The sequence below is a fragment of the Hemicordylus capensis genome, chromosome 1, assembly GCF_027244095.1.
Source record: "Hemicordylus capensis ecotype Gifberg chromosome 1, rHemCap1.1.pri, whole genome shotgun sequence".
NCBI classification, from domain to species: domain Eukaryota; kingdom Metazoa; phylum Chordata; class Lepidosauria; order Squamata; family Cordylidae; genus Hemicordylus; species Hemicordylus capensis.
The window spans coordinates 452,217,142-452,237,642 of NC_069657.1; the positions used below are offsets into that span (position 1 = coordinate 452,217,142).

Genomic DNA, 20,501 nt, shown 5'->3' on the forward strand with positions numbered 1-20,501 from the left:
TAACGGAGCAATCACTCCGTTAACCTTATTTTTGTGACCGTGTGTCACCGCGGTGTGTAGCGACACACGAGGAGACCCCTGGATAGGAGGCTGCAAGCAGCCTCCCAGGCTTGGGGGTCTCTCCAGGATGCTTGCACGCGGGCATCCTGGAACTTCTGGGGGTCTCACGGCCCCCGATCCCTGCAGCCCCCACCAGTTCTGTGACAGAGCCGACAGCTGTGCAGTCGGCTGATTTGAACGCCCAGCTACGAGCGGCTCCTCATCTATGGGGAGAAATGGCTAAGCCCACTCTCCCTGCAGAACCCCGTCAGGCACTTCACACATGTGTGAAGTGCCTCACTGGGTTATACGCACATCACAATGCCCGTGGAACATTGCCCAATATGTGTACCAGTAATCTGCCAATAGCCCAGTTAGGCAGGTCATTATTGTTATCCTTACATTACAGAGGGAGGAATGAGGCTAAGAAAATATGTGGTTGCCTAAGGCACCTCATAACATCATAGCTAGGATGCAGTTCAAATCAGAGACTTCCTGATTCAGAGTTCAGATTCACCCTTGCCTTTTCCCCCCCTTCATAATCTGGACAGGGCTTAATGTATTGCAAGCATTAATCACAATCATGAGATACGTTCCAGAGCCCTACATTCATCACACATACGGACAGCCCTGCTGGATCAGGCCCAAGGAGGCCCATCTAGTCCGGCATCCTGTTTCACACAGTGGCCCACCAGGTGCCTCTGGGAAGCCCACAGGCAAGAGGTGAGAGGGCAGGCCCTCTCTCCTGCTGTGGCTCCCCTGCAATTGGTACTTAGAGGCATCTTGCCTCTGAGGCTGGAGGTGGCTTTTTAACATGTGGAATAATTATATCCTTTTAACATGTGGAATCATAATAAATCAGAGTGCCTCTGAGCACTCTGAGCAGAATCATTTTTTTAAAAACTGATTTTAATGTTTCTATGTGATTTTTATGGAGTTTTATTGTATTTTAAATTGTGTAAACCGCCTTAGGATGACTTATGAAAGGCAGTATAGAAACGGAACAATAAATGTATCCCTGCTCTTTATCACACTTCGTTGCCACCCTTCTGTAATTAAAGAGCACATTCTCTCGGTCTGAAGAGTGGGGTTCTTGGGCAGCTATGAGCCTCAGCAACTTTTAGCAGATGAGTTGGTCAACCTGTGTTTAGCCCTCGTGTGGTTGCTTGCATGGTAATCACTGAGGACTGCAGGTGGTTACTCGTATGCACCTTAACTTCAAACTGCAGTTACCTCTTTGGTTATTTATTTATGTGTTCATTTCTATCCCGCTCTTCCTCCAAGGAGCTCAGAGTGGTGTACATGGGTTTATGTTTATGCTCACAACAACCCTGTGAGGTAGGTTAGGCTGAAAGAGAAATGTCGGGCTCAGAGTCACCCAGTGAGTTTCATGGCTGAACAGAGATTTGAACTCAGGTCTCCCCAGTCATAGTCCAGCACTCTAACCACTACACCACGCTGGCGCTCCATGATAATCATGGGTAATGATAATGAACATCGTGATAATGGTCCACCACACAGAGGCGGGAAAAATCCCCCCTCCAAAACCTAGCATGTGGAAGAGAAGTGCTGTAGTCTATTCTACGCCCCCTGACACATTAGATTTCTATATGCAAGGATTTGATATTATGAGGAATATTTATATACCGCTTTTCAACAAAAGTTCCCAAAGCGGTTTACATAGATATAAATAAATAGAATGGCTCCCTGTCGCCAAAGGGCTCACAATCTAAAAACGAAACATAAGATAGACACCAGCAACATTAATTTATTCATCATTAATTGCTATTATTAGAATGGTTATTTCTTGCATTGCATTCAGTGTGGTGAACGCAAACCCACGGTTGGAAGTGGTCCAGCCGAGCCCCAGACTGTAGCCTCATCGGCATCTCATGGGGACCTGAGGCCTCTGGAATTAGGGATGTGCACGAACCGGTCCGGAGGCCATTCTAGAGGCCTCCGAACCGGTTCGAATGTGGCGCTGGTTCAAAGGTTCGCCCCCAGGGAGGTGGTTCTTTAAGGGCGGGGGAGGGTGCCCTTACCCCTCCCACCGCTGTCCCCGTCTCCTCAGCAAGCAGCCAGGCTTCACCACAACAGCTCCGCCATCCCGTTGGAGGCCTTAAGAGCAGGCCCCAGTTCCGCGGAGGCTGGTCTTTCAAGGTCAGAAGATGGTGGGGGCGCCAAGGGGGACGAGCTGCCTCCAGACCAAACCCACTCGTTCCTGGATAGGGGCACCAAGGGGCTGGCCAGTCGTCCGCCTGTGTGAGGATGGAGGCTGTGATGGCATGACGCGGCCTTCAGCCCAGCCCAGGTCCGCAGCAGGAGATGGCGTCGCCTCTGATTGCTGGTGAATAATTGATCTGCCCCCGTGTCTGGGGAGGGGGGAGGGGGCTGCCTGTCTCCCCTAGAGCCTGGTTACTTCCTAATGAGTACAAGGAGGGGCCGGAAGGGGGCATCGATCATCTCCCTTGGCTGCCGCAGGTCGGAGGTTTTTCTTTTCCTCCGTCTGGCCTGGCCAGGAAGGCAGGCGGGAGCGAGAGGGATTTTCCCATCAGCCCTTGCTCCTTCAGTGAAGGGTTGGAAGGAAGGCGTCAAGTTCCTTCCAGCCCCTGCCTCCAAGGCGGACTCCCCCCGCAACCCCATCCCCTCCACCCATAGGATCCAGAGAGTCAAAAAGCAGGAGCAGTCACACTGCATGATCATAACGGCCTGATGAGCAGGAGTGTGTGAGGATATTTTTAGTTTTGTTTCGTCGCTCCGTCCATATTCAATATTTATGAGCCATTTTGTTGATTCTTTCATGTCTTCATTTATTTTCTCATGCGTTTGTAGTTTATTTTCATAACTCTGACTCATTTGGGGTTTTCTCTCGGGTGGGGAGGGGTTTCCTTTCATTGGCAGCAGTGATGTCAATTCCTCGGTGCAACCCCTTCTGGGGACCATGATTTTAATCTACCCACAGTAGCCCCAGATGCAACGTCGTTTTGAGACACAGAGAAGAGGGATGGCAACTCCCCCCCCACACACACACCAACGGCAGCTGCTATTCCCCCACCCCACCCCAAAACACAACATCCCAGAATGATGCTGCATCTGGGGAAATAAAAATGACAGTTAGCAGCCAGCGCCTGTGCAAAGGAACTCCCTGGCAAGCAGGAAAGGGAAGTCCCACACTGTGTAAATGTCACAGGTTAGAAAGAATGGGGTTCCAAAAATGAAGTCCATTCATATTACTCATATAATTCAGTCAAAGAACTATTGCACTAAAGTTTTCCATCTGTACTAATGGCGCAGCGGGGAAATGACTTGCCTGGCGAGCAAGAGGTTGCTAGTTTGAATCCCCGCTGGTTTGTTTCCCAGACTATGGAAAAACACCTCTATCGGGCAGCAGCGATATCGGAAGATGCTGAAAGGCATAATCTCATACTGAGCGGGAGGAGGCAATGGTCAACCCCTCCTGTATTCTACCAAAAGAAGACCACAGGACTCTGTGGGCACCCGGAGTCAAAATCGACATGACGGCACACTTTACTTTACTTTACTGAACCAAACCTACTCAACAGCTTTGGGCCCATGTAACCTTAGAGCAAAATTCTCTAACTTTTACTGTTGTGGCAAGGGGTGATGGGAGTTGTACGTCAACAACATCTGGGGACCCAGATTTGAATGTTCCTGCCTGAGAGAGCGTTGGAAGCTCAGACCCATGCTCCATCCAGCTTCGTGTTGTCTACAGTGACTGGCAGTAGCTGTCCAAGATTTCAGACAAAAGTTTTCCCCAGCCCTGTTTGAGCCCAATTCTGACATTATGTTGTATGAGTGCACAGATGTCTGTACATTTGTACACGTGTTTGTGTGGTTGACTCTACTTGGGCTCATTTTAAAAATGAACCTGGTTACAGGCTCTTCAAATGCATTGTACAGATAGAAAGTGTACTTCTGTACCTGCGATCAGCAGAACATGTGAATGACTGTATCTGTGTACCCTGTGTACATGTGTTGGACATAATGTCCAAAATGGCCACCATGCCAAAATACGGAGGCCCTTGATAATGATAATGGAGGCCGGCGGGGGGAGGGGGAACCACCGCGGACCCCACCCCCCAACCGCCTTGATGACCTTCCCCAATGGAGAACAGGTTAAAAAAATGGGGGGGAGTCCGCACCCCCCCCCCCGGACCAGGGCGGTTTGAGGGGGTGCCAGACCGAACTGGTACGGTCAGGTTCGAGTCCTGTCCGGACTTGAACCAAACCGGTCCATTCGGTTCTGTGCACATCCCTACCACATGATACCATCTGACGTGTCAGGTTCTCTCAACAAAGGGGATAAAGATTTTTAGGGACTTCCCCCGCAATTAGGGAACCCTTCCCAGTAGACACTCACCAAAACCCACACTTGAGTTCCTTTCGGAAGTGCTGTAAAGGGTTACCTTTGAGAACAGCAACTTTTGTGGCTGAGGGTAGAATCAGGAAAGTGTAGGGACATTATACTGATTTTGACTAAATGGTATTCTGTTTTGGAAGAAATTCCCGTTGCCTGCCTTAAGCCTTTGGAATAGGTCGACACAGAATAAGTAGCAAGGAATGAACAAACAGATGAATGAATGAATCATGTCCAGAGGTCACCCTTTAGGTTGAGGGATGGGGGCAAAAGCTATAGGTAATAGTAGACGTTTATAGCCTGAGCTGTTATCAAAGTCTTGACTAGGCTCCTGAACTGTTTATTTTGATTTTATTTGTTACATTTATATCCCGCTATTCCTCCGAGGAGCTCAGAGTGGTATACATGGTTATTTTTATCCTGTTGACAGTTGCACAAGAGACAGGAATTCAGCAGGGGAAACTTATTTCCGGCAGTACAATGGAAAATGCTTCATTTTTTGAGTGTCTGACAATGCTTGACATGGAGTTAAGACCTAGAAGCCCTGCCAGAAAAAAATAGGTGGTAGTCAGGGGTGTAGCTATAATTGAGTGGATGGGTTCAAAGAACCCGAGGGAGGCCCAGCTCCACCCCTCCCTATTTTCTTCATTATCTCCCTCAATCAGAGGGGCCTCCGGGGAGAGGGATGAACATGGACCCCTGCTCCCCTAGCTATGCCCCTGGTGGTAGTCCCTGCCCTTGATTCAGCCGAATAAAGTTGCCACCTTTCGTGGACAGATGGGGTTAGAGGGGAAGGCTTTTCAGCTAGTAGACGTGTTGCCTGACCAAGTTTGAGCCCCTGCACTTCTTGTTTTAAGCATACCCTTCTTCACTTTCCTAATGGCTATTCCTTTTTCCTCCAGCGCTAAGCTGAGCTTAGCCTGGGCTTACAGGAAGCAGCCTCACCCTAGTATGACCGGAAGCAGCCTTCCAAAGTCTCCAACATGGGAATCCTTTAGGAACAGAGGAAGCTGCCAAATACTGAGTCAGACCATTGGTCTATCTAGCTCAGTATGGTCTTCACAGACTGGCAGCAGCTTCTCCAAGGTTGCAGGCAGGAGTCTCTCTCAGCTCTATCTTGGAGATGCTGCCAGGGAGGGAACTTGGAACCTTCTTGCCCTTCCCAGAGCAGCTCCATCCCCTGAGGGGAATCTCTTCCAGTGCTCACAGGTAGTCTCCCATTCAAATGCAAACCAGGGCAGACCCTGCTCAGAAAAGAGGACAGTTAGTGCTGGGTACCACATGACCAGCTCTCCTCCCGTTTGCAACCTTGCCACCCTAAACCCTTTTAGCCCGAGAGGCCAGAGCAGCAGTGGCTTGTCCTAACAATTAATAGGAATACAACCAATGCGTATATACCGCTTTTCAACAGAAGTTCCCAAAGCGGGTGAGATAGATAGATAGATAGATAGATAGATAGATAGATAGATAGATAGATAGATAGATAGATGTGACTCCCTTTCCCCCAAGGGCTCACAATCTAAAAAAGAAACATAAAATAGATCCCAGCAATAGCCACTGGAGGGATGCTGTGCTGGGGACGGATAGGGCCAGTTGCTTTCCCCCTGCTCAGTAAAGAGAATCACCACTTTTTAAAAGGTGCCTCTTGGCTCAGCTGGCAGGGGACAAGCCAGGGGGATGCCAAAGGCGGCAGCTTGGGTTTCTCCTTTCTCTCTGCGCTGACTTGGGCAAGCAATGGCTGGTCATTTATCAGGTAGAGCTGGGTGGTTAACCACACTCCTCTACCTGACGAATGGCCAGCCTGCCGTCAGCACAGGGCGGGAGAGAGGGGAGCGACCTGAGCAGCCTCCTTCGGCACCCCTCTGACTTGTTGGTACGAGCCACTCCTGGACCCAGGGACCGAACCTGGGACCGTCTTCTGCATCCCAGCTGCCGGCCCTTCCATGGAGCTGCATCCCCTCCAGGTCCCTCCCTGGGTAACCACGGGCTTTGTCTGGCCACCCGAGACGGGCACGGATTCTGTTTCCTGGCCTGCTGCCCAGTCCGTTCCCTCCGCGGCCCCCCCCCCGCAGCCCTACTTTCTATGAATGAAGCCAACGGAGTTGGCTGGGTGCCTAAAAGCTTTTATCAATGGAATCCACAGTTTGTTGGATCAGCAGCCAGGATGAGTCACGGCAAGGTCCTGTCACTGCTCCTGAATCCCTTGGGCTGCAGAGGACACCCGGCTGGCTCAGAGGTTGCCGGTGATGCCTTTGCCCGGATTCAGTAGGAAGCTTGCTCTCCTGTGGCCCCTCCAACCTGCAACTCTGCCGGCCGCCCACAAAAGTTGTCTTCTTCACCAAACTGTAATTAAAGCTGTGAAACCTCTCTGTGGAGAATTTGCAGTGTGGAATGGGGAGAGGTGAACATTTCCCCCCAACTCCCCCCAGCTAACTTTACAACATGTATTTTGGTGCTTAAATATGAAGCCTAACATAGGCCAGGGTTTCACAACTGTGGGCTCCCCAATATTGCTGGACTACAACCCCCATCATCCCCAGTCACAGTGGCTGAAGGCCATTGTAGCTGGGGATGATGGAAGTTGTAGTCCAGCAACTCTCATGCGAGTGGCTGGGAACCACTGCTCTAAGGTGTGGCACACTTGCCATGAAAGCCATACATGTTCTGTTTTGAAATGTGCATCTTATTGATCCATAAAAGCTTTGATTATTTTGGGACTTTGTAAGAACCCTCTTCACACATTACCTTCAGCACACATCTAATCTATTTACACATGTGTGCACCTACAGATCTGTACGCAGGTAGCGTTCTTTGTGTGTTATTTTGAACACAGCTACAGCAGTCCACTGCCTATCCGCCACATGCATTTCAAGGGTCTGTACCCAGATTCACTTTTCACATGAAGTCGTTCACACAGACCCATGCACATATGCGTGCATGGTTTGTCCATGCAAGGCTACAACACTTGGGGCTATTTAGTTTCGAAAAAAGACGACTGCGGGGAGATATGATAGAGGTCTATAAAATCATGCAAGGAGTGGAGAAAGTGGATAGAGAGACATTCTTCTCCCTCTCACATAACACTAGAACCAGGGGTCACCCCATGAAATTGATGGCCAGGAAATCTAGGACCAGCAAATGGAAGTACTTTTCCACACAATGCATAATCAACTTGTGGAATTCTCTGCCACGAGATGTGGTGACAGCCAACAATCTGGATGGCTTTAAGCCATTCTCTGCCACGAGATGTGGTGACAGCCAACAATCTGGATGGCCTTCATGGAGGAGAGGTCTATCAACGGCTACTAGTCTGAGGGCTATAGGCCATCTCCAGCTTTCAAGGCAGTATCCCTCTGAGTCCCAGTTGCAGGGGAGTAACAGCAGGAGGGAGGGCATGCCCTTGACTCCTGCCTGTGGGCTTCTCGGAGGCATCTGGTGGGCCACTGCGTGAAACTAGATGCTGGACTAGATGGGCCTTCTTGGGCCTGATCCGGCAGGGCTGTTCCTATGTCCTTATGTTCTTATATGTACAGTCCCCTGAATGCACATGCAATATAGTGAGGTCATTCACATGACCTCCCACTGCCACTGAGGGGGCCTGCCGGGGAGGCAGGAGCTTGTCTGCCTTCCCTGGCAGATGAATGGCGGCATCCTTGCCTTCGCTGCACCACACGCCCACACGAGCCGCGGCATGGCGGAGGCCAAGGCTGGGAGTGGGAGGACTTCCCCTCCCACCTCTCAGAGTGCCCTGCACCACAATCATGACACATGCCCTCATTAGAAACGGGAGCAAGCTGGGTGGTAGTATTTTTTACCCAGGGGTGATCTGGGGAGCAGAGGGTTCCCGGTGCTCCAGACGAGAGACGCTCACTCTCTCTTTTTTTTAGAAAAAATCTTTTTATTGTTTTTCAACAAAATAACAGAAATAAACAAGAAACGGTAAACAATAAAAAAAGGAAAAGAAATAAAATAAAAGCCATTTTACAATTAGCAGTTCTTAGACATCTCATAATTGCATACATCAGTCGGGAGGTCAGCAGCCCTCTGTTGTGCACCTTCCAAAAATAAAAAATAAAAAAAGACACCCACCCACACAAATCCACCCTTGCCAAGAATTATTAGTGGGGGGGGGGGAGAGAAACCAACAACAGCAACAAAACACCTAAATAGCCATATATGCTAAAAAGAAAAGCCAAATCTCTGAAGGGGGTGTTCATCCTGTGCTAAATTGTAAATTATGAAAGGCTCCCAAGTAGAAATAAATGTTTCATCTGAAGTGTTCTGTAAGTAAGCAGTAACCTTAGCCAGACAGTCACTCTCTTGTGGTTAGGGTTAACCACGAGATAGTTAACCCCATCTTAACCACAGGTTAACCCGTGGTTATGGTTAACTACATGATGCTTAATCCCAGAGATGGTTACTCTAGGCAGCTCGAGTTGTGAGGACAGCCTCTCTGTCTGAATAGGGCATAGTATTCTTTGGAAGGACAGTCTGTATTTCATGCATGTATTTCTTCATGTATTCCCTGTTGCTTCCTGAGACAACCTTCAAGAGAGAGATTTTACAGTGTATCTTACTATTCTTACATTTCGGGCTGTTGTGTTTGTGATATGTTTGGGGTGGGCTGTTTTGTCTGTAGTCCATGAGCTAAGTCCACAAATTTTGGCCATTGGGAAGAATGCTCACAGTGATTTTTGGCAGCCTCAACCCCCAGAGATGGAAAACAACTGATAGCGTTGCTGCCCTTACAGCTTTCTCTGCATTATCACCCCTTCTTTATCTCTACCCCCCCCCCAAAAAAAACCCAATTGGGGTGAAATTGCAGTCATTTTGGTACTGAGGAAAGATGAAGGGGTAGGATCAGGATTAGGGTACAATGAACAAATTGTTGGGCTCTCCCCATGGAGTAATCTTTGGAGGACATTCCTGCCCATTTTCATTTCTATTCCTCTGACAACATTGATCAAATTTTATAGCAGTTGTGTTCGGGAAACATTTAAAAGACCTTTGGAAATTTGGACACTGCTGGCCTAATGGTCAGAACAATAAAAGCATGATAACATGCTGAAAGATGACAGTGTTGCAGTTAGGCTTGCCATGCCCCTCTGGAATTCCAGGTTTCACTTGGACTTTAAGCATCTCACCCAGATTGCCTAGCCTGCTCAGATTCACCCAGATTTCAGCTTTCATTTAAAACAAACAACTAAGCTCTAGCCCTTGTAGAAGCAGAGTTATGGAGCAAACCATGCGGTCACTGTTCTGCTCAACCCCTGGACCTGGATTAAGAGAGGCAGCACAGGAAGCTCACTGGGAGGGTTTCACTTTTACAAGTACAGTAATCCCCTGAGGAGTTTTGCCTTCGTTTTTTATCAGCAGAGGATCTCTATCCAGCAGTTGAGAGGATAGCTTGTTTTTGATGTAAATCACTGCCTACCTACCAGGCTGTGTATTGTAATGTTTAAGGACTTTCTTGGCTTTACGTTCAATGCTTGCCTACCTAGAAGTAAGCACCATTGGTTTCAATCAGATCTTCTCTCAAATGGGTGTGTACAGAATTGCAGCCTTAATTTTAAAAAAAACTGTGCAGTTGTTGTTGTTGTTGTTGTTGTTGTTCTATTGCTGCTGTTAATATGTCAAGAAAAATGGTCATACAAAGATATCTTCCCCAACTATTGTTAGTGGATATGCAGAGCAAATACCAGTCAACTGGAAAGTGCAGTTGCTAATTTGCACATGCAAAATTATTCAAGCCAATTTACATAATATGCAAATTAGGCACCCAGATTTGGAAGGCCAGATATATGGCAACCCTAGTTGCAATGCTATCACCTGTTTTCCATCTCAGCGGGGTGTCAAAATTCACCCTCCGTCCTCAGATGGTACCATCCGCCCCCGCTGGCTCCTGGGCTGCTATTAGTCGGGAACAGAGTTGCCCATTAACTCTTCTGTCCACCGCCCTATTTTCCTTGCAAGGCTTCCTCCTTCCATCCCACCCTGCTGCAGAAATAACAGACTCAATTCCTTCCAAGAAACTCACTTAGCTGAGCCTTGGCTCCTTAGGGCGAGTTTTTGCTGTGCATTCAAACCGTGCCTGTTCTTCCGGATGCTTTCACAAATATCCCTCCTCCCCTTCCTTTTGAAGCACACCGAGTAACGCTGCCCTGATTCCCTGAGACAGAATCCACGCTCCGTGCTTGCTTCCCCTCCTCCGACGGGCCGGCTTCTTCCTTCTCCCAGAATGTGCACACAGGACTTGCAGCAAACTCTTCCACCACCCACCCACCCCCAAACAGGGATGCTAATTTGATTAACATATCACCGTGCCAACGTTACCATTTGAGTCACCCTAAACCTCCCACCCCCGCTATTACAGCGCAGCGATCCTGTCATTATCTCATATTATGAGACATCGATCAGGAGGTAGAGTAATCATAACTCCACAAAAGAAGATCTGGGAATCAAGCCATAGGAAGGCCTTGAAAGAGTAAGGAAGCCGCTTCCCGTAGAGACAGACCTTTGGTCCACCTGGCTTAGTATGGTCTGGCAGTGGCTTCTCTGGGCTGCAGTCAGGACTCTTTCCCAGGAATTAAACCCGGGACCTCCTGCATGCAAAATATGTGCTCTACCACTGAGGTACAGCCCTTTCCCAAAAGTAAACGAGGGTAGAGATGCTGGAGGCGGTTTCACGAGGCAAGCACTGACTCAAGATCTGATGCATGCCTTTTTCTAAAGCAGCTGCAACTTAAAACGCCCTGAATCTCACAGGAACATAAGAAGCTGCCTTATACTGAGTCTGACCCTTGGTCCATCTAGTTCAGTCTTGTCTACACTGGCTGGCAACAGCTCTCCAAGGTTACAGGTAGGAGTCTGCCAGGGATTGAACCTGGGACCTTCTGCATGCAAAGCAGATGCTCTGCCACTGAGCTAGTATGGCCCCATCCCCTAAGTGCAATCTCATATGAACTCATATGTAGTCTCCCATCCAAATGCAAACCAAGGCAGACTCCACTGAGCAAAAGGGACAAAAAATGCTTGCTAGCACAAGACCAGCTCTCTCAGAGAATACTCCGGAGTATGGATTATTGGCGGGGGAAGCAGGTTGAGGATTCCAAGCATTTAGGCTTATGTAGGTGATTTAGTCTAACGGATCTATTCAAGGGATAAACTAGATAGTGAGACTATTTCCATGATCAGGCAAAATTGGTCCAGGGGAGCCTAGCCCAATTTCGCCTGATTGTGGGAACCACACCGGTGAGCCTGATGGCCTCCAGGCAGTTAACCCGCCAAACTACCCCTCCCCTCAAACAGGGTTTGCAGAGCAAGCACTCCGCAAACCTGGTTTTTTTAATCGTGAGTTGCCGCGGCACAGCTCTGCGACACTGCAACGCATGAGCAGAACCCCGACTTGGAGGCTGAAAAGCAGTCTCCTGGCTTGGGGGTCTTTCCAGCATGCCCTGCGCGCTCGCGCAGGGCATGCTGGAGCTTTCGGGGGCCACGCAGCCCCCAAACTCCCCAGCCCCTGCTGGCTCCGTGATGGATCCGGCAGTCATGTGGGCGGCCTATCCAGCCGCCCAGGACTGCCGCCCTGTTCGTCTGCAGGGAGAGCGGAGTAAGCCCGCTAACCCCCTAGACGCTCTTCTCACTGATCGTGAGAAGAGCCTCAGAGTGTAGGAGATTCATGAATAGGTTTTAAGAACATAAGAACAGCCCATCTAGTCCAGCATCCTGTTTCGCGCAGTTGCCCACAAGATGCCGCTGGAAGCCACAGGCAGGAGTTGAGGGCATCAGGGGCATAACAAGGCTGGAGTGGGCCCAGAGACAAAATTTTAAAATGGGCCCCTCGCTGATACACACACACACACACACACACACACACTTCACAATATATAGTCATGTGACTTGCCTCTGGGGGCCCCCTCGAGGCGTGGGGGGCCCCAGGCAGCCGCCTCCCCTTGCCTAATAGTCGTTACGCCCCTGGAGGGCATGCCCTCTCTCCTGCTGTTACTCCCATGCAACTGGTACTCAAAGGCATCCTGCCTTTGAGGCTGAAGGTGGCCTGTAGTCCTCCGACTAGTAGCCGTTGATAGACTTCTTCTCCGTGAAATGATCCAAACCCCTCTCAAAGCCATCCAGGTTGTTGGCTTTCACCACATCCTGTGGCAGAGAATTCCACAAGTGGATTATGCATTGTGTGAAAAAGTACTTCCGTTTGCTGGTCCTAAGTTTCCCAGCAATCAATTTCATGGGATGACCCTTGGTTCTAGGGTGATGTGAAAGGGAGAGGAATTTCTCTCTATCCACTTTCTCCACACCATGCATGATTTTATAGACCTCTATCATGTCTCTCCGCAGTCGTCTTTTTTCTAAACTAAATAGCCCCAGTTGTTGTAGTCTTGCCTCATAAGAAAGGTGCTCTAGGCCCCTGTTCATCTTGGTTGCCCTCTTCTGCACCTTTTCCAGTTCTATAATGTCCTTTTTAGATGTGGTGACCAGAATTGTACGCAGTACTCCAGGTGTGGTTACACCATAGTTTTGTATAAGGGCATTATAATATGAGCCGTTTTATTTTCAGTCCCCTTCCTAATGATCCCTAGCATGGAATTGGCCTTTTCCACAGCTACTGCACATTGAGTGGACACTTTCAAAACTCTCTCTTCCTCCCTCTCTCTCTTTCTCTCCCCCTCCAATCTGGATTGGGATCATTGCACTGAAGGAGCAGCAGTGATTCCACTCACTTATTACCCTTATCTGAATTGAGATCCTGCACCCCATTCAGGGCACTATTACATATGCCAGACCAAGCCATTGTGGCAAGAGATTATGGGAATTGTAGTCTAGCAACGTCTGGAGATACAGGGATGGAGAACCCAAGTGCTAGAGCACGAGGCATCTCCCCCGCTCCGCCAGCCACATCTTGTATTTGTAGTTAGCAAAGGAACTCATTGAGAGGTTCCAGCAGTAGGAAACAGGGTCTTGGGCAGGGTCAGGTTCGGACTGGCCCACAGGGCAACAAGGCATATTCCCAGTGCGCCCTACCCGCGTGGCACCCCTGCACCCCAACCCCCACCCTTAATTAGCTATTCTGCTCAAAACCTGGTGCCCTCCTCACATACCTCTCAGTGCCCCTCAGTGCCCCCTCCTCACCACACTCTCAGTGCCCCCAGTCCGGCCCTGGGCAGGGTAGGAGTTTCCACAAATCGAAACTCCTGTGATTTGCCCTCCGCCGTGTCCTCGAAACAAGCCCCAGATAAGAGCCCATGCTGCCATCAGTAGCATGCAGGCCCTAGTTCTGAACCCCTAGAGTTGTGAGGGCATGGTGCCAGCCCGCCCAGAGACCCCTCACCCTCTGGGTCCAGAGCATCAGTGCACAAGAGAACTCTGAGGAGGCTCAATGCCACAGCCGGAGCATTGTCAAAACGCGGCACTGCCCCCTCCCCCCAAGGCCCTTGCCAATGGGCTTACCCTACTGGGTGAAAGGACGGTGAGAAGGCCCCGTGTCTCATGCCAAGATATGTCCGGAAGCCTTGCTGGCATCAGCAGGATCCCACCACTCACCCTGTGAGGGATCTGAAAGGAGCGAGACAGGGCAAATACTGCTACCTTTCCCAACCCTGCCTGTCCACCATGAGTTCCTTCTGGGTAACTCCTTATGAATTTTTATTTTACGACACTTCTCACGCCTACAGTGTCCTTTCACAATCCTGGTAGACTGTGGGCATTTCACACGTGTGGGGAAGTGGTAGAAGAACATACGGACATCCCTGCATCGACTGTTGTTGGTGTCCTGTCTTATTTTCCTGTTAGACTGTGAGCCCTTCGCAGACATGGATCCATCTTATTTATGTATTATTTATTTATTTCTCTTTGTAAACTGCTTTGAGGGGTTGTTGTTTTTTTTGTTGAAAAGCGGTATATAAATATTCATAGTAATGTTTGTTGTTTATTATTATTATTATTTTAATTGATTTGTATACCGGCCACTACCAAAGTCTCTAGGCAGTTTACAGCATAAAACAAACCAAGAATAAAACAAACCAAGAATTTAACAGTTAAAACATATTAATAACAGATTAAAATATCCATTAAAACACCAACTAACTAAAAAGCATGCCTCTCAATACTACTACTACTAGTAGTAGGCTTTTTACCCAGGCTTTTACATGATCGTTTTCTGCGGCTTCTCTGTGTTTTTATCTGTTATCTGTTGTCGTGTTTTTATGCTTGTTTATATGTTTTTAGCTTGATGTTTTTATTGCTTGATGTTTTTACTGCTTTTATTGTATGTTTTAATTTTTGTAAACCACCTTGGGGTTTTCTTTTAACGAAAGGCGGTATAGAAATGTAAAAATAAATAAATAAAAATAAATAAATAAAGTAGTAGTAGTAGTAGTAGTAGTAGTAGTACAAAAGAACCTAAGAACAGCCCTGCAGGATCAGGCCCAAGGGCTATTTAGTCCAGCATCCTGTTTCCCACAGTGGCCCACCAGATGCCTCTGAGAAGCCCACAGGCAGGAGTCAAGGACATACCCTCTCTCCTGCTGTTGCTCCCCTGCAACTGGTATTCAGAAGCATTCTGAGCCTGGAGGTAGCCTATTGCCATCAGGACAAATAAAGGTAAAGTGTGTCAGCGAGTCGATGTCAACTTCTGGTGCCCACAGAGCCCTGTAGTTGTCTCTGGTAGGATACAGGAGGGGTTGACCATTGCCATCTCCCGCGCAGTCTGCGATGATGCCTTTCAGCATCTTCCTATATCGCTCCTGCCCAATAAAAGTGTTTCTCATAGTCTGAGTAACATACCAGCGGGGATTCGAACCGCCAACCTCTGACTTGGTAGTCAAGCCATTTCCCTGCTTCACCATTAGGTGGCTAGCCACTGATAAACCTGTCCTCCATGAATTTGTCTAAGGCCCTTTTAAAACCATCCAAGCTGGTGGCCATCACCACATCCCATGGCATTGAAGGGGGAATATGGAGTCTTGGTGAATTGGTGAGGTGGCTCTTTGCAGGGGGCTGAAATTGACTTCCAGAGTAGTCTGTGATGCTCCCGTCAATCAGAATCTCCTTCTGCTCTGGGGGCCCCCATCTGCTCATCCCAAGATGGCACTTCAGCTCCCATGAGTCTCTCTCCCCACATCCTCCATTGCCATTCCTGAATCATTTCCCAGGTACAGCGGTGTGACAGCCTCCTCCTCTCAGTCATGGTCCAGGTCATGGGTTGGGACCATGGCAGTTGGGAGCATAGGAACCAGCATTTCCCAGAGCCCCCATTCCAAGCTGCAACAGAAACTGCACTCGGATGAGCTCACTGAAAAAGCCAACTTGTGTCCTTGGCCGGAGCCAAGCGCAAGGAAAGCAGGAAATGCCGGCATTGAATAATGCAGCATATTTATAGAGAGAGTGAGATGCAAAATAAAGACCTCCCCATCACCACCCGTCGCTCCCGCCACTTTTCATCCTCATTAAAATTGCATTACAGAGACGGGTATACCAGGAATAACTATTATCAATTATATATCACATATATACTCATGCTAAGACACAGAAATGGCTCCAGGGTTCCACTTGGAAGACTTTGACTGCAAAACCTCAGGCTGGGCGAAGCACGTTTCTGTCCCCAAAAACACTCCCACCCCACAGGTGTTGCTGTCAAACTCCCCAAGTTATCCACTGCATGCAAAAGGTCCCCATTCAAATTACCCTCATCTCATGGAGGCCATATTTGGCTTGTTTGGCTGATACCTTATCAGGCCTGGTAATTCGAAAAAGGACCTGTTGAGAGCATCTACCTAAGACACCTCTCTGGCACGTCCCTTTATCAAGAGGGGGAAGGACTGATTTGCCCACCCCCTGCAGAACGGCCATTCTGCTGTCATTCCAATGAACACCTAATACCTACGTGATAGAGGGACATGCTGGGAGGGCCTTGGGACATCCATGGAAGACATCCTGACAGGTTCAAATCACATGGACCAGTAAAGGATTGTCTGAATTGGCCCACCGGCAGGAGTGATTCAGAGCTGAATGGTGTAGGGATGTCTAGAGATGAGTGTTTTAAGCTCAAAACAAAATGCCCTTAAAATAAAGGGCCTGTTTTGAGCTCGAAACGGAATGACCCCATTTCGACTCGAAACATTTTGAGTGTTTCAAGCACCATTTTGACAGGCTGCTTTTCCCCCTTGCTTATTGGTTTTCTGTCATTGGCTTCCTATTGGCTTACAATCTCCTTGCTTCTTGGTTGGCTTGTTATCATCCAAACCAAGTGTTGTCATGGACAACAAACCCTAGATATTGGTCCAAGATTTCCTGACAATCAATTTCAAGGGATGACCCCTGGTTCTAGTGTTATGTGCGGGAGAGAAGAATTTCTCTCTATCTACTTTCTCCCCACCATGCATGATTTTATAGACCTCTATCATGTCTCCCCGCAGTTGTCTTTTTTCTAAACTAAATAGCCCCAGGTGTTGTAGCTTTGCCTCATAAGGAAGGTGCTCTAGGCCTCTGATCATTATGGTTGCCCTCTTCTGCACCTTTTCCAGTTCTACAATGTCCTTCTCTAGATGTGGTAATGAGAATTGTATGCAGTACTCCAAGTGTGGTCGCACCATAGTTTTGTATAAGGGCATAATAATATTAGCACTTTTATTTTCAATCCCCTTCCTAATGATCCCTAGCATGGAATTGGCCTTTTTCACTGCCGCTGCACATTGAATCAACACTTTCAATGAGCTGTCTACCATGACCCCAAGATCCATCTCCTGGTCAGTTACCAACAGCTAAGATCCCACCAGTGTATACTTGAAGTTGATTTCATCCCAATGTGCATCACTTTACACTTGCCAACACTGAAGCGCATTTGCCATTTTGTCACCTACACACCCAGTTTGGAGAGATCCTTTTGGAGCTCCTCACAATCTGTTTTGGATTTCACTACCCGAAAGAATTTGGTATCATCTGCAAATTTGGCCACCTCGCTGCTTACCCCTGCTTCTAGATCATTTATGAATAAATTAAAAAATAAATTAAATTAAATTGAGTTGCAACTGCTTTTGAAAAATGTGTGCATCAGATCTTGATTCACATCTTCCATTCATTTTGTGACAAATGATGGCTTGTTTTAATTCCTCATCTGTTTTCAGGACTATGGGGGCTTACATGCCAGAATGACAGGTTTTTCCTTTAAAAAAAAAAGTTGAAAGTTGAAAAGAGCTCTTTTGGGTAGCAGCTATAAGGTAAACCCTTCCTGGTCCTGAATATAAACAGGGTCTCAAAGGGAATGAAAGAAACAAATGACACACACACACACCCTAGAGGTGTGCATGAAACCAGCTGGCCCTTGTAATGTAGTAAATCTCCACATTCCGGTGCTCTTCGGCCCTTTCCGGGCCTTCCCTCTGTCGTGGTGGCCATTTTGGAGGCTGCCATGCATGCCCATTGGGCCTCTGCATGGCCTGACCTGGAATCTCCATGGAACCCCCCCCCCCGCAGCCTCGAAGAAGCCCCCCAGAGAGAGTACGTCGGGGGGGATTTAAAGCACCTTTGCAAAACAAAACAAAAAACCAAATGGCCAGAGGGTTCAGTCGAGGGTCGAACAGAACCAGGGTTGGTTTGGTTCAACCCCAAACTGTTGAAGCAAACCGATGTCGAACTGGTTCGACATCAAACTGCTTTGCACATCCCTAACGCACTCCACTCTTTCATTTCAAGGCCACTGTATATTCATAAAACAGAACTATAGAATTTTAGATTTAGAAGGGACCTTGAAGGTCCAACCCGCTCTCAGTGCAGGAATCATCCCTGACAGGTGGAATCATCCCTGACAAGTGGCTGTCCGGTGACGGAATACAGAGAGATCATATTACAACAAAGTGTATTCTGAGAACGAATGAAAAATGTGCCTCGTTGACCAAATCTATTCTTCTTTCAAAAGACTGTGCACCAATAGTAAGAATGACCTGCCCTCCAAGTAACTAACTTCAGTTAGTTCAGAATGCAGCAGCCAGATTGGTCTCTGGGGCAACCCAGACAGACCATGTTTTTCCTGTTTTGAAACAGTTACACTGGCTGCCAATATGTTTCTTGGCAAAATACAACGTGCTAGTTATTACCTTTAAAGCCCTGAACAGCTTGGGTCCAAGATATTTTTATTTGTTTGTTATTTCTCCATGTAAACCTCCCTGAGCCATTTTTGGAATAAATGAATGAATGAATGAATGAATGAATGAATTTTAGAGAGCGCCTTCTTCTGCATGATCCCCACCACATGTTAAGGTCATCTGAGGAGGTCGGTCTCCAGTTACCACCGGTTCGTTGGGTGGTGACTCAGAGGCGAGCCTTCTCTGTAGCTGCTCCTGGCAGAGGCATATCTAGGGAAAATAGCGCCTAGGGCAAGCTCTGAAATTGCGCCCCCTGTCCAAACATCTGACACCCATCTTTCAGATAACTTTACCATACTATTAGCTGAAAAATACAAGTCAAGCTCGTTAATCTTTTAATATTTCAAAAACTATTTAGCAGTGGACGTAGCCAGACCAAAAAATGCTGGGAAACTACAAATTTCAGTATGCTGGGGCTCATGAAATACCCAAATACTATGTGGAGGTGTACTTGGAAAACTAAACAGAAGTGCCTGTCTAATTCTCTACTATGCATTGTAGCATCACTATTACATAAGTTTTAAAAATAAATGGAGAATTTGACTTTTCCCAGATACTCTGAAAATAATTAAAGGATATGCAGAGTAAACTGTGTCACTGCTTGGAATATATCCTAGTATTTCAGAAAGACAGTTAAAATGAGAGAAAGAGAGCAAGAAACTCACAGTGGCCTTAATATTAAGGATTTCACACTGATTCAAAGACAAACTCACCATTAATAGCTATATTATTAAGACATCACATTTAACTCACTTGTCACAAGAAGCAAAGTAAGAGCAAATGAATACAATCCTAGTTTATAAGCTTCAGCTCAGTATTCACAAGCCCTGATTCTCTGTACATAGTGCCAAACTGAATATGTGTACAGTGACTTATTTTTTAAAAAAATTAAAAAAATTACCTGTAGCTCCTTCAGGGGGCTTCATAAAGGCTGTGGGGAGGGGTGTCTGCAAATGTCCCCCCTCCCTCCACCAGCCTCTTAATTCACCGCTGCATCCTGTCTCGGGCGGACTTTTGGGCCTGTTTGGGCCTGCAAAGATCGGCGTGGTCACCATTTTTTGAGTCTGCCATCATGCTCAAATGGCTTCTGTGAGGCCTGATAAGGCCTAGGGCCTCACAGGGACCATTTGACCATGTGCAGTGGCCATTAAAAAAAAAATTTAATGGCCGCCGAAAACAAATGGCCGCCAGACATGCTCAAATGGCCCCTGCGAAGCCTGGCAAGGCCCAGGGCCTCACTGAGGCCATTTGAGCATGCATGGCAGCCATTTTGTTTTAGGTGGCCATTTGATTTTTTCATTTTAAAAATGGCACCCCCCTTCAAGTGGCCCCCGGGGCACATGCCCTGCCTGCCCTACCCTAGATACGCCCCTGGCTCCTGGGCTGAGGAATGCACTCCCAGCAGAAATCTGCAATCTTAATTCTTTATTGACCTTCAAGAGAGCCCTTAAAACCTATGTGTTTGGCCTGACCTCCCAGGGTTTTGAATTAGTTTTAATTGTTTTAATGCTGTCACCTGGTTTTCAGGGTTTTAGTTGTTCTGACTGTTTAATTGTTTTTTAATGATGTTTTAGTTGTCAATTGATGTTTATATTTATATCTCTGTTTTAATTGTTATTGGTTTTAATGGTTTCTGTTTTAATTGTAAACTGCCTTGAGCCATTTCGGAAGGGCAGTATAAAAATTGAATAAATACACGAATAAATAAATAAATAATAAAGTAATCAGCTCGCCCCTTTGCTTTGGCATGTTTCGCTGTTTTCTGGGCCTGCCCCCTTCCAACTGGGTGCATGCCCAGATCATGGAGTCCAGGCGAGGTGCAGCAGAGAAAGAGAAAAAAATGAGGAGGACGCATGGATGATAAAGAAGGAAAGAAACCATATACATAGAAACATGTATATAAACCGTGTATATAATCTATAGAAAGGTTA

At 47.6% G+C, this 20,501-nt stretch overlaps 1 protein-coding gene across 2 annotated transcripts in view; it reads left to right on the forward strand.

The window, feature by feature from the left end:
- Nucleotides 1-20,501, forward strand: part of XKR6 (XK related 6) — a 222,122-nt gene that overhangs the window by 116,697 nt on the left and 84,924 nt on the right. The gene's annotated exons all lie outside the window — the stretch shown is intronic.